General features: G+C 40.7%; 1 protein-coding gene across 4 annotated transcripts in view; it reads right to left on the reverse strand.

Annotated features, from left to right (window-relative positions):
* The window catches only part of FILIP1 (filamin A interacting protein 1), a 168,651-nt gene extending 155,773 nt beyond the window's left edge, over positions 1-12,878 (reverse strand). For 2 of the 4 annotated variants that reach the window (XM_073336472.1, XM_073336473.1), the window contains exon 1: positions 12,482-12,877. The gene's annotated coding sequence lies outside the window, so the exon portion shown is untranslated. Of the gene's footprint in view, positions 1-12,481 lie in introns of all 4 variants that reach the window. The other 2 variants (XM_073336471.1, XM_073336467.1) reach the window with 1 other exon arrangement.
* Between the last annotated feature and the right edge of the window lie 502 nt (positions 12,879-13,380).

A 13,380-nucleotide genomic window follows, 5' to 3' on the forward strand; every position in this document is an offset into this window, starting at 1 on the left:
GGAGCCCAGACACATCACAGAGGTGATGCATACATAACCTTTGTGGAAGAGCATTCTCAGTTGATTTTCAGCACCACATAGCTGCCAGATTCAAGGAGCAATCCTGATTCAAAGAGTGGCCTAGGTAGGAAGAAGGGGGCAGTTGTGCACTGATCAGTTTCCCAAGGGTCGTTGCCAAGAAAGCAGAACAAAGACGATCAAGCCAGAATGGCTTAGTGGTCTATGCTTCAGCATTTAAATTAGACTCACTGGACCAATAGGTTCAAATCTCAAGGTCCTTTCCCAGTAGATAGATGTACCATACAAGCTATTGTCTGGGGAACATCTGATGACCTTTTGAGGACAATGTTCTCTGTGTACATAAAAAAAATACATGGCTCTCTTCATAAGAATTGTGGTGCTGCCACTGTGTCCATGAGAAGGACACGCTGGTTGACTGGCAGCCACACTCACTTAGACCTTGCTACATTTCAGTGGTACCCTGTGGGATGCGTACAGATGCACAGCATTTTTGATCCTTCAGAAAACTAGTCATGATGGACTCCATTTTGAGCAGTCTGGAGCACTCATCACTTTAAGGTGAATTGTATCCTGTGCCATAATGTTAGCAGTTCTGTTTCCAGCAGGGCCAATTCCCTCTCTCCTCCTTCTTACAACTAAATGTAATATCTGCCGGAGACCCTCTCCCACTACCCTTCCTTAGGTGTGCCTTCTCTCACCCATCCCAATGGTTTCTCAAAGCTACAGGAGCTTTCACTGCTGCTCTAAAGAAAATTGGGAGCTCTCAGTGGTTCACCCTCTGAACAGTGCTAGCTTGACTGCTATTGGGGGTTTCCACTGGTCCTGGACCTCCATCTTTTGCTTTCTCTGGAGGGAGCCTCAGGACAAGGAAAGCCCTCCGCCCCCCCAGCCCCGAAATCCAATGTGACCTGTAACCCACTAAGAAGGATCTCCCAGATTTCTTGTTCCCAAGCCCCTTGGTCTTAACCAGCTAGCATATCTTTATTGGAAGTGGCTGTCCTTGGTAGCAGCAAAACTGCTAATTTGCAGCAGAGCCTTCACACTGATATCTGCCTTCTCCTGTGTCTCAGCAACTTTGAGTGTGACCCCCAATCTGTTCACTCTTTGGACTGTGATTAACATGTGAACGTTGGACCTTCCACTAAGCTCAGACTCACTCTCCCTTCTCTCTAGTAGCATTGCCAACCACAAGCATTCAAACTTCAAGTCAAGACCCAAAAGTTGAGGTTGGCTGGAAAATCATGACATTCAAAGCAATAATTTGAGGGGTTTTGTCCCTTCTGGTACTGGAATGTTTAGGATTCATGTTTTTTATCAAAAAGAAAAGGAGTACTTGTGGCACCTTAGAGACTAACCAATTTATTTGAGCATAAACTTTCGTGAGCTACAGCTCACTTCATCGGATGCATACTATCCGATGAAGCAAGCTGTAGCTCATGAAAGCTTATGCTCAAATAAATTGGTTAGTCTCTAAGGTGCCATAAGTACTCCTTTTCTTTTTGCGAATACAGACTCACACGGCTGTTACTCTGAAACAAGTTTTTTATCGGATTCCAGACTCTAACAAAAATGCCAAATATCATTGTACTTGTGATGAAATTGTGAGAGATGGCAATACTGTGTGAGCAAACTGTAGGTGACGGGCTGTGACATTTAAGCCTCTCTCTTGTCTCACCAAACTGAGTGCACAACTCAGGATGACAAGATTGTTTTACAGCAACTTTTTTTCCTCACAGGTTCATTGGTCCCCTTCCCTGATCCTCCATGGCAGTTTTCCCTCTGGCTTTCCAACTTAGCTAGTGGAACCCAGGGCCCTCTGGTTAATTAGGAACTTCTGTGTTCCTCTCAGCTACTGGGTTACTCTGTCTTCTCCCGTTGACAGATTTTGCCCCCAATTTTCTTTTCCTTCGGCACTCTCCATCTTGCACCAGAAGGCTCTCTGGAGTGCTGTCAGTGGTGTGCCTACCATAATGTTCCCTTGTCTATAGTAGGAAGTTTTAGAAAAAACGTCCACTGGTGCATATGCAGTAATGGGAGTCAGAGTGTAGAGGAGGTATTTTTACTACTGTACCATTTGTTGACACAGCAGTAAACCCACCAGTAGCTGCCCAAGGCTTTTCTATGCACCCCCTCTGCTACAGCTGAGCCAGCTGATATATTTTTCTAAAGCTTCTTAATGTTGACATTACTTAGTTTTTATTTGCGTGGGTTTCCCTTATTGCAACATCATGGAGACATCTCACGTCTTCACTTCCCCTCTGATGCCCTTTCAGTGCTGGCTAACTAGCTGTTTTCCCTGCCTCAGAACATAGGCTGTCCAGCCACACTTCATACTGTCCCCCTCCTCTGAGGCTGCATGTTCTTACCCCAGCTTCTCTTCCCTCTTTATGCTGTAGAATCTGCTTTCCAAGAGGGAAGAGGTTTCAACTCTATTTTAGGTACAGTATCTGAACCGCTCACACTCTTTAATGTATTTATCCTCTACCCTGCAAGGTAGGGAAGAAATGAGGCACAGACAGACTATGTGACTTGTCCAAGTCTTACAGGAAATCTGCAGTGGAGCTGGGACTGAACCTACGTCCTTCAATTCCCAGGAAAGCATCCTAACCCCAGGACCATCCTTCTCATCCATTATTATCTTGAAGATCTGATAACACCGCATGAAAACTGTATTAGAGGGATGGACTGTGCATTCAGAACCTAGGGTGAATCGATTATGAAAGATCATCTGAATTTAGCAATGTGGCCTTCACCTACCAGGATATTGTCTCATTAATGGGAGTCACTTGTCAGATGCTTTGTCATGCCTCAAGTATCTCCACTTTAGTATACTAAACTCATTGTTGAGCAATATCTAAACACTGCTCCTCTCTGCATTTATGCCTGTCACTGGAGCTATCTTTAGGTATTGCTTGCTTCCTCTGAGGGATTTTTTGAGATCACAGTTGTATCCTGTGGAATTGTTGTTCCTGGTATATTCATTTCATAGCCAGCAGTTAGGCCTTGCCAATATCTTGGATTCTGTATCTGTAAAACTCAGGCATAACCAGGACAGGTATTGAGCACTGGACAGCTAGTGGGTTTTATTTGTTATGCATCTTTCCTGTGCTCCTTTGTGATGCTTGAGATAAGGAGAAATTCATAGTAATTCACATTTTTTGCTTTTGCAGCACCTTGTAGGTTCTCAGAGAACTTTGCAGACATGACTGATATATGCCTCACAATACTGTTAGGTAGAGAAGTATTCTTGACTTTGTTTTGGAGATAGAGGCTGAAGAAGTGAGAGACTGTGTGAGTTGCCCAGGGTGACTTAGGAGGTATGCAGTAGAGACAGAAATAGAGTACAGGATCACTCAAGGTAACCTGTTTCTGTGGAAAAATCAGTTGATTGTATTACTATCATTAAAGTGCTGTAAGTCTAAGTATCAGCAATACTGAGGGCAGCTCCATGCCTCAGTCCTCTGGTCTGCTCTTATCTATTAGTTCTCTCATTTTTCCAGCACACGTGAGTAGATTCCCAGATGTAGGCTTCCATTCCTTTGACCCCAGATAAAGGGGATTGTGCTAGAAAGTGTCTTCTCACACCGACATTGGTAAGGAATTCCCTCTGTGCTGATTTGTCAAATCCCAGGCACACCAGTTTTTGTTTTGGGGCCTTCAACCCAAGGCTGCGATGCCTGTTCCTGGGACTGAGAAAAGGGAGTTTGGTTATCTGTTCCCCCGTATACACTCTTTTTACTTCTCATGGCCTGGACCCTTTGCAAGAGCAGAGTGGACAGAGCAGTCATTATCCTAGTTGCCCACATACTTTAGGGGCCCTGTCCCTCAGGCTTACTGGACCTTGTATGAAGTACATATGAGCTCTTTCAATCTGATCTTCTCTTTCAGAGGCCACCACCTCTACTCAGCGTCACCTTCTTTGAACCTCTTATCCCTCACAGTAGCAAATATACCTGCTAAATAGCTGCACCCCTCAACAAAGAAGCTCTACTGTGGTTGGGATGACCTTTCTATAATTGTTTGGGCAGACATATTACAGCCTCAGGTTCTTCCCTTCAACAGTTCTGAGTTTTGCCAGGTACAGCAAGGGCTTGCAACACTCTTGTCAGAGTTGTTTCAGCTAGCTCAGCCTTCCAAGATCTAATGGGCTTTTTTTACCATCTTCATACCTCCAAGTTTTCAGTGCCCTCTTATACAGAGACTCCCTCACTTGAACCTGTCATCTGTGCGAGGAACTTGTGTGAAAAGTTCCCATGCAGCTGTTGATGGTGAAAGCAAGTCCTTTAGTAGTTATAGCCCTGACTTATCTTATTAGATAATTATTGATCCCTCATAATTGACTCCCCATTTTTTGTGTTTTCACAGGACTGAGACTTTTAGGAAAACTAAGGCTATGTTTTTTGTTGTTTTTCATGGTCCAAACAGAGAAGAAAAGGGACTCCTGGTTTCTAAGACTGCAGTTAGTAGCTGATAGAAATCTTGTATTAACATGACTTGTCAGCAGATGGGTAAACCACCTTTGCAGGCTCATTACAGTAGAAGTCTTTCCATTTCTTGGGTGGAGAGAGTGCAAGCCTCATCCCTTTGAAACAGCAGGCTGCTTCTTGGTCTTTGCTTCGCCCCTTCACCAACCACTACCAAGTGACCCTAGACACATCTGCAGAGACTATGAGCATAAAATAGCCAAAACTACTACTCAGGTTAATCAGTGTCGCCTCTGGGGACACTGTTTGCCACATCTGCTTGCTATTCGGGTCCTCAGCAGGACAGGAGTAGAAGGAGATGTTCAACATGGGAAGTTGACTCAGCTGTGACAGAGTTTTTCAGCATTCCCTTTCTTCTATCCAGCGTCCCTGCTCCACTTCCCTATTTAAATGTTCATTTTACTCTCTCTCTTTCTCCGATAGTTCTGGTGTTTGGACTACCTGGAAGGATGAAAGGTGAACTCTGCTTCCATATATTTTCAGGCTTTTGATTTTCTTTACCTCCTTGCTTTCTGATAGATAGCACCCTAATTCTAACTGTGCTGCACTGCCAGAGGGAAAGGAGGAGGGATGGACGGACAAACTCCTTTACCATGAGCAATCTTCCCCTAAGAACACTTTTTAAGTGAAAAGGAAAAAACACAGCTTTCAACTGCTGTTGCTTTTTTGCCCTGATGTTGTTTCTGTTAACACTTAACTAAAAGGAACCAAATTGTTTCACTGTTACTACTGAAATCCTGAAACTGTTGCCAGAAAGAAACCCTGGACCTTCTCTCTGGTTTACTTTGTCTCGATGGCATGGTGAAGAGGATTGATTCCAATCTACTTACTACTACTAAGGAGTAGTACTACTTATGTTCAAGCTTTCTTGATCCAGAGATGATGGGAAACACAAGAGGAGTTTAGAGAAATGGGATTTGGGGTAAGATTGTGTCTCTTGTGTCTATCACCTGACAGTGATACTAGCTGGACTTGTCCTAACTTGTGGTAGCTGCTGCTGAATCTGGCACTGGATCCCAATGCCTCAGTCTTGTGGCTCTGGACGGGGAACTTGAAAAACCCCTACCATCTCCAGACCTTGTTGCTGTGTGGCTTTGCATACTGCGGATCTCTCCATATTCTGCCTCCCTACAATCAACACTGCTCAGGGAACTCTCTGCCTGGCATTTGTCGCTCTGGGGACTAACAATTAAAATAAAGGGTATTTTCTTTTGTTTCAAAGGGTTTTTCTAGAGATGGCAATTGAACTCCTCACCCATTTAAACTAAACACTGCTCTACCCTGCTTTAGGTATGGGGGAGCTTGCTCCTGTGGCGGAGAAATTAGAGGAGAAGAGAAGTGCTATGGGAATAAGCATTGTTATCTTTGAACTGAGTTGTGATCTCAGAGGTGGTATGATCATAGTTACTGTCTTTTGACAAGTAGGGGTTTCTTCAGCATTTGATGTGTTGATTGTTTAGATAAATGAGATTTTTGGATAACTGAGGCTTAGACAAACAGAGTTTAAATTAACTTTAAATGACAGATCTCTGCCTAGAAGCTATTGTGCTCTGGGCAGCATAGCACTGAACCATTCAAGGCTAACCACAAATGCTTTGCCACTTTTTCATTTGTGCCCAGGGCTACATCTTTTAATGGCACAGTTAGTCTTGTGAACAATCTACATTATATAGTAGAAAGATAATAATAGCACTTGAGTCACATAGCTAGGTATTCAGGGAGCTTAAGAGTCCTCTCTGGAATGTTCACAAACTCTGAACAGGAGAGCAAATCACATGGTTTTATTTTCTTTTAGTGTTTGTTTGTCAGTACAGTAACTACAAAACTAATGGAAATGGCATCATTTCATTAAACATTCAGGTTGCTTCACTGAAATGGCATCATGAACTCACCACCCATTCTCTTTCCTGTTGTTTTCAAGCTGTTTGTCATTTAGCTACAAGAACGGGTACTAAAATAACTTACTTTAGACATGAGCGCATTAGAACTATGACTCACATGTAAGGGTCTGGTGGAAGACCTTCTTTTCAAAGACCTCTTGGATAAACAAGGCAAGTTAGCAGTAATTCAGTTGTGCTGATTTCAGGAATCTGCTGCTTTCAACCACCATTAATTTAGTTTACATTTTCAAAAAAAAAAATTAATCCATATGATAAAGTAATGGAAAATCTTGAAGTAATGCTGCAGTACCTTTTTACTTTCAATGACACTCTTAAAACAAGTTAATAAAATTCTCTACTTACAACTGTTGTAATTGTTACACCAGTAGAATCTAATTTTTCAGTTGTTTAATCTGTTAGTTTTATAAAGCAATGATATGCGCTTGTGTACATATATTTATATTCTCATGTATCTCTCAGTTAAATAGTTGAGAGGTTGGAGCAAAAAATAATAATAATCCACAAACAAAACAAAACCACCCACCTCATCCCTAAATCTTACAGACTTTAGGGAAGAAAGATGCCCTTTAGATAAGAGACTTTAGGTTCTAAAATATTACTTTTATTCTTTTCAATAGAACAAACCTTAGAACAGCATAAATCACACAACATTACACAGATTGACATCATTTCCCCAAAAAGGAAGTGCAACAAAAGCAGCTCTTACTGAACTAAAGTGCTGCTGGGGTTTAAATCAAACTAGAGCTTATTGCAACTTCACCGTGGGGTTTTCTCTCCTCAAATCCCATTGGTTAATATCCAGATGGGATAGGTCACTTCATATATTATTTTTAAAGTTTTATGAAACAAAATGAAACTCTTCAGTTACTATACGGAAATCTCTTCAATTCACCCCCCTCCCCTTAATTCTGGCTTGCTCATGTCAGCTAAACTACAAGAGGTGGCCATTTAAGGGAAAAAATACAAGCTCCAGCTTATTTCCCTGTAGTTTGTATATTTTTCTCCCACTCCCTCAGCATTCTGTGATGCCAGATAGCATTTTTTAAAGGGAAAAAGACAAACACTTCTGATTAACTTTTACTGCTAATGGCACATCTGCAGAATCAACGAGGTTAAAACATTCTATTTTCTCCCTTTTCCTCTCAATTCGGTAGTATTGCAATTAGCAATTTCCTGTTCACTGGGAAAATAAATAAGCAATAGTGTTTTATTGCTACACAACACTGATCTCCACACATATTTTTAAACCATTCTCTGATTGTTTTAATAACCATGGGGTCAGTTAAAATGTCTCTTGGAATGAAGAAAATTCATAAATTGCAGAAATATTGTATAATTATGCTTTTAAGCTGTGTGTTCTTCATGGCATGACCTCTGAAAAGTGCCTAGCCTATTATGGTGGCTATTACAATCTATATGATCTTACAAAGTCATCTTTGAATCTAGTACTTATGGCTTTTACTTCTTCTGGATAAGATTTGAAGAGGTACGCCAACAAAAGCATCAAGGCAAATGACAGATAAAATATCTTAAATGGAAAAAATCCCTTCATTCCCATTTAGTACGGTTTTATGTATGCACTGACTTTTTTTCCCTGACCTGGTAATGAATAAAAGCCAGACAAAAGTACAACAATATTTGTGGGGAAATGAAAATGATAGATCTAATAATTTATGCTTCCCCAGAGGAACACTATTCCCAAATACATTATGCACACTGAAGTCTTCAGTTACAGTTATTAGACTCAATCCTGCTCCCATTTTTGAGATTAATAGCAAAACTCCCATTGTCTCTCTTGGGAGCAGCATCAAGCCCTTATACAAGAAAATATAAGTACCCTGCCACCCTTCCCCCACAACAGCCACAAACAATAGGCCATAGTCTGGATTATAAATAATTTATATATTAGTATCACTAATTCTATAAGAACAGTCGTTGCTGAGTGACAAGAGAGAGCTTGAGTATCACTAATTCTTTTCGAGAAAGCTGGCTTCCACTCCAGCTGTGTATCCCTAGAACTCAACAGCACTGCACATTCCAAACAGGATTCTGAATATCAGTGTATACAATTCTTCTGCCAGTTTTATGTGATGAGCGGATTCTGAAGTTTGTCAAATATACACGTGAACAAATATTTTTAATGGTCAATGGGAAATAGATGAATGGAAATATCCCCATGTCAGATGTTTGTTAACACATTAGGATAGAACTATAGAACTGAAAACTGAGTTTGTGATTCATATAAAGAAGTGCTAAATGGGCTTTTTTACTTTAATGGGAACCTTATAAAATCATTGTCACAAGCCATTTTCTGTTTAATTATAATTCTTAATTCTTGTTCAGGGTTTTCAGATACTATATTTCCTCCGTGTCATTTCATATTGGATTTTATACAGCTACCTTGCAGTGCATGGTATTTTACAGACATATAAGAGGACACAGTCCTTCCCGAAATAGAGTTGACATTCTAAACCAGGGGTGGGTAAACTACAGCCCACAGGCCGGATCTGGCCTGTGAGCCATTTTAAGCCGGCCTGCAAACTGCACCACACAGCTGGGCCCTGCTCTGGTGGCATGGCCCCACTCCTGCTCCTTCGTGCTCCAATGGCCCCCTCTAGCACTCCAACGGCAGCTGCAGGGGTGGTGCCTGTGGATGGGTCAGCGTGCAGAGCCGCCTGACTGCACCTCCGTGTAGGAGCCAGAGAAGGGACAGGCTACTGCTCCCGGGAGCCGCTTGAGGTAAGCGCTGTCAGAGCCTGCACCCCTGAGCCTTTCCCCATGCCCCAACCCCCTGCCTCAGCCCTGATCCCCCTCCCGCTCTCCAGACCACTTGATCCCAGCCCGGAGCACCCTACTGCACCCCAGACCTCCCATCCCCAGCCCCACCCCAGAGCCCACACCCCGTCCCGTACCCCAACTCCATTTTGTGAGCATTCATGGCCTGCCATACAATTTCTATTCCCTGATGTGGCCCTCAGGCCAAAAAGTTTGCCCACCCCTGTTGTAAACTAATATGATGAGAAACAACAATAGACTATGAGAAAGGAAGGGGAGAAACAGGAAACTAGGGAAAAAGTAAAATAGCTCTTGGGAAAAGATTATTTACAAAGAATTCAGCTGCTCTATTTTTGTTTGATGTTCCTGTGGGGGAGTGGATACTTGTTTGTTAATAACTAAGCACTTAGACCCTAGAGGCCTGATTCTACTCTCATTGAAGTTAACGGCAACATTCCCCTGGGCATTAGTCATATGGATTTGGCCTCTGATTCAGCAAAGCACTTAGACATATGCTTAATTTAAGTATGAGAGTATTTCCATTGAGTTCAGTGGCACTATCCACAAGTGTAAAGTTAAGCATGTGGGTAAGTCTCTGCCGGATGAGGGCCCTCGCTTTTGCAGTGATGAGCACTATAGATAAACCATAGCTTGCTAGATTAGATTAGTGTTTTAATATAGCCACTGACATAAGAGAGGAACCAGATAACACCAGAGCTGAGATTAACAATCCACAGAATGTAAGATGGGGAAGGTAGAGGAAATGATAACTGATGGAGGCAGGGGCAGAACTACATTGAGCTTTGAAGATGAATGCACGGTCTTTGAGCCTGATGTGTAAAGTGACATGGCTGGAATAGCAGGATAAGATGATGATTTTAGCTTTGGGTAGACTGAAAAAGGGAGGCCATAAAGGAGGAAGTTGCTATAGTCAAGATGAGAGAATTGAGCCATGAACCAGAGTGGTAGCAGTAGATATTGAAGGAAAGGGCTTGACAGTCTTTAGCATCATTATGACACGATTAGTTTCCCAGTGGCCACAGGTTCCAGAGGCTCAAATAAGGATGCTGTAATATGAAGGACAAAAAGATATGACTGAGAAAATGACGGTCTGTGCTTATGCCAGCTTATCTTCCTAGATAATCTATATGGAGAAAAATACAGGCAACACCTGAAGAACTTTTTCTGTTTAATATAAAATTTAAGTTGGTTTCCATTCTGAAGAATAGTCAAAGCTATAAACAATCACAATGAAACCAGCTGTTGAATGGCTACATTGCATATTTCACAGAGTTGATTGGAAAATCTCAGAGCCTCTTTCTGGACACCTGTTGAGAAGAGTAATTTTAGCCTGCGGGCCCATTTTAAAATGGAAAGAGAAGGCAGAAGAATGTATAATTGTGATTTTTCTCTGGATGGAGGTTGTCAGCAAACTATTTGAAAGTCACTTCATTTGATTAAGTTTTTGGGCTAATAAGATATGTGCCCAAAAAAGGTTTATGGAGGAAAATTAACATTACAATATAAAATGACATTACATTAGCGGTATTTTTGCCCCGAGACCATAGTTCTCCATAAAATGAGAGGTGAATCTGCTATTTCTTCTCAGCACTTTTAGTGAATTATCTACCACTGTATTCAGGAACAAAATGACAAGATTTATTCTACTCTAATATCAATGAATATTAGAAAACAAACTTTAAACAATTAATATTTTCCACCCTACAGTTTTCTCTAGAAAAAAAAAACTTGCTCAAGAAATATCTATGCTCTCACAAAATCTCAGAGTTTCCACTGTGAGCTTGAAAGAGGTCACAGTAGAGCTGAAATAATTGTCATTATTAACTTATGGGGTCACTAATTACCACTACATGCAAAAGAGTTTATTTCTAAGCAAGCAATGTGCCCCTTTTTAGGAAACAATCTGATAAAAATGTAAAACATGGTGTCTTTTCAGAATTCTTTCCTGGCCCCAGCACTTCATCTTTTCCACTGTTTCACTGGCAGTTATATCCCTTGGCACTGCCAAGTCAGAACTGGTTTCGTGTATTGTTTGTTTTATCCAATTTGTAAACATTTCACAGCTGAACTATGGTACTGATGTAATGTATCTAGTATGCCGGGATGCATCTAAAATCCATTTTGACAAAGTAAAACACTCTACACTTCCTGCAAGAGTCTATACCCTGAGTGTCAAACAAGGTAGAGGACCCAGTCAGCTCATATCTATTGAGAGAATCCCAGACTACAATCTCTTGTCAGTGCTAACGGGATTTTTATTACTCCCCTAGTAATCTTTGCATTCAGATCTTAATTGGTATGGTACGTGGAATAGCTTTTGTAATGAGCACATATTCCTTATCCATAAATGATAAAATTGTATAAAGAAAGCTGCTTTAGAAGGATATGGGTTAGTTTTTATTATTCCTTCATTTGACCTAGCTGCTTTTGTCAGTTTTGACATAGACTAATCACTACAAACAATTCCTGCTTAAATTACTTCGCAGTTCAGGAAGCTGAAGGATACATGTTTTGAATAGATTCTCTTGAGCTGTTAGGGGAAAAGGTTTAACTACTGACTGTCTTCTCCATTTTTTTTTTTTTAAGAAACAATCAGTTAGTGGCATACAAAAAATTACACAGTTTAAGAACACTCAGGTACTAAAATCATAAGGGCTTTTTAAGAAGGCTCTGATCTGCAACTATCCAAGCAGCAATTTGATATTATACATATCGAAGTAGAAGGAGAAGCACTTAGAACTGTTGTCACAAGGGCAGAACAAAATGTACCAGGTGATACTAGTGTGCTTAGTTATGGAAAAAAACAGAAGAGTAGAAAGCAATAGCTCACAAGAACATACATAATTCAGCCACTGTATGGCTATTTCCTCTGGCTTACTACACAGGCTGTTGTTAGTTTTTATAGCAGTTAAATCTCTGGCTGCTAAGGGACAATAACCACTTTATTATTAAATCTTGGTGTGTCTTCTAACAGCATGAGTTTACAAAAACAAATTTTGAGAGTCTCAATCCATATTCCTTTTTCATGTGATTACTAGCTAGTGTCACTAGTCTTGTTTCAACCAAGTTTCAAAAAATGGTCTGAACAACAGTTTGATTCTCTGCTAAAACAGAAAAAAAAAGACATGCTCAACTTCTTATTTTAGCTATTCTTTACTGAATTTTTCAAATTAGTAGAAGACTAATCACAGAAGGAAAAAAGACAAGCAACTTTCACAGGAAAAAATATAAATCCCATCTTACAAAGATAATGTATTGGAGTAGTTAGTTCATTCTTACCTGACAACAGTAGGAACCTGGGAATGTATTCTACAATGTCAGTTTGTTCTTGGTAGATCACAGCAACTTGCTCCACACTACCCAGGCAGATTTAAGACCTAGAAAAGTATCCAGTGCAGAAGCACCCACAGAGATAAGCTTTTTCCACTCTTCTAGGTCTACCAGCAGCTGAAGTAATGCAGAAAATAGGGTAGAGAGCAGAGGAGGAATGTAGTTTCTCCTCACAGAAATCCCAGTCAGGAGAAATAGGAGGTATGCTCTGTCTGTCTCACACCCAGACTTTTGTTTAAAAAGTTTTTCAACTGTTGCTAGGTGGTGTTAGGTTTTGGCAGTTTAGTTCTGAGATTGTATTTCCCCTCTTCTGCTCTCTTCACACACTGTTACAGCAATGACTTTGTTGAGCTCAGCTTGCTTGTTCTATATTTAACCAGTGTTCTCAGCAAGTCAAGCCTGTCAACAGCTGAGAAGTTTGAAGCATGTTTTACTGAGTTCCTCAGCTGCTGAGTTATCAGTGGATGTAGAACTGCATCTCCTGACAACTACATTAATGAAAAATTGTGGAGAAACTGTCAAATCTTTTTAAGGCCTTCCAGTGACTTCACTGGAGTAATTACTATTTTAAGCAATACATAGAAGTTCTGTATTTGGGAATATATTTTAGAATGTTAGAAAGATACTTGTGTTGATACTCGTATTAACATCAAATCAATGTACACAGTAAGGAGTTTAATAAAACCTAGGATGTTTGTAATTTGAAAGGTATTCCCAGCCCTTGCAAAAAATAAATAAATCACACATTGGGAAAACATTTTAAAATATGTTTATTCTGAGTAAATGAGTAAACCATTTTCTGTTTGCACAGTTCAAACGTATCAAGCTGGCATGGAGATATAATGAAA

The sequence above is a fragment of the Lepidochelys kempii genome, chromosome 3 (genome assembly GCF_965140265.1).
Source record: "Lepidochelys kempii isolate rLepKem1 chromosome 3, rLepKem1.hap2, whole genome shotgun sequence".
Lineage (NCBI taxonomy): Eukaryota > Metazoa > Chordata > Testudines > Cheloniidae > Lepidochelys > Lepidochelys kempii.